Source organism: Quercus suber, unplaced genomic scaffold (assembly GCF_002906115.3).
Source record: "Quercus suber isolate HL8 unplaced genomic scaffold, Cork oak 2.0 scaffold_71, whole genome shotgun sequence".
Classification (NCBI taxonomy): domain Eukaryota; kingdom Viridiplantae; phylum Streptophyta; class Magnoliopsida; order Fagales; family Fagaceae; genus Quercus; species Quercus suber.
The window spans coordinates 917,739-919,526 of NW_027069536.1; positions in this window are offsets into that span (position 1 = coordinate 917,739).

Sequence of the window (1,788 nt, forward strand, 5' to 3'; positions counted from 1 at the left end):
AACAGACTAAGCTAATCCCTGAAATCTAGGAATGGATCCGTATTTTACGGAGGAAGATTAGGAACTAACTAACTAATCTTAACTGCCTAACTGATCTCCAGAAAACAGTCTCCACGGTGTAAGTGAAGTTCATTTCCCAGAGATGAAAACGCAGCGTTTGAACTAATCATCCTTAGTTCTAAACGCAGCGTTTTAGTTAAATACATTAACACTAAATCATGAGATAAAACGCCACCGTTTGCTGTAGAGTTGGAAACTAGCCGTTGGGTATTTGACTGGAAAACTAGCCGTTGGACATCTTGGGCATTTCTTGACCAAAACCATTTGTTGATTCACTTATTATTCTTAACATTCCCCCTCAAACACGAGGCAGTATCTGCCAAGAGTTTGCCACGGAGAGCCAGAAAGTGAGGACCAGGCAAAGGTTTTGTGAAGATATCTGCAAAATTATCACGGCCCGAGATGAATTTAATGCCCAAAGTATGACGAAGAACACAGCCCCTCACATAATGATAATCAACTTCAATGTGCTTAGTGCGAGAATGAAAAACAGGATTAGAGGCCAAGGCAATTGCTGAGTTGTTATCACACCAAAGGATGGGAATGTGAGGAAGAAACAGTTTAAGCTCCTTAAACAGAATACGAAGCCAAGATAACTCAGCTGCTGTGGAGGCCAAGGCACGATATTCTGCCTCTGTGGATGAACGAGAGACAGTGGATTGTTTCTTGGAAGACCAAGAAATAGGGTTTGAACCAAGAAAAACCAGAATTCCAGAAGTAGATTTCCTGTCAGTGGGGTCACCGGCCCAATCCGCATCAGAAAAGGCAGAGAATGTGAGTGGACCAGGAGCAAGATAAAGCCCAAAATGTAAGGTACCTCTCACATAACGAAGAACACGTTTGGCTGCCTCCAAGTGAGAAGAAGTTGGATGCTGCATAAACTGACAGAGCTGATGAACACTGAAGGCCAAATCTGGTCTTGTGAAAGTCAAGTACTGGAGAGCACCCACCATGCTGCGATACTCAGTTGGATCAGGCAGAATAGAACCTTCAAAAGGAGTAAGTCTGACATTGGGGCAACAAGGGGTTTTAGTTGGTTTAGAGTTCTCCATGTGAAATCTGTGCAGAACATCGGAAGCATATTTGGATTGGCATAGAGTAAGACCAACTTTGGAAGGCACAATTTGAATGCCTAAGAAATAGGAGAGAGCCCCCAGATCCTTAAGTTCAAATGCTTTACTGAGTGCAGTGACAAGATGAGAGACTTGTGAGGAAGAGTTGCCTGTGATGATAATATCATCAACATACACCAAAAGATAGATTATAGTCTGATGAGAGGCAAATACAAACAAGGAAGAATCTGCCATGGAAGCTTCAAAGCCAAGATGTAGCAGCTGAGAAGTGAATCTATCAAACCAGGCACGGGGAGCCTGCTTCAAACCATATAGAGATTTATGTAATTTGCAGATGTGGTTGGGATGTTGCTGATCCACATAGCCTGGAGGCTGCGACATATACACCTCCTCCTTTAAAAACCCATGAAGAAAGGCATTAGAGACATCTAATTGCCTTAGGGGCCACTTGCAACTGACTGCAATGGATAGCACCAGCCTCACAGTAGCAGGTTTCACCACTGGACTAAATGTTTCAGTGTAGTCCACACCTGCCTGTTGATGGAAACCCTTGGCAACCAACCTTGCTTTGTAACGAGCAATGGTGCCATCACTGTGCAATTTGAGCTTATAGACCCACTTACAGCCCACCAGATTAACACCAGAAGCAGCAGGA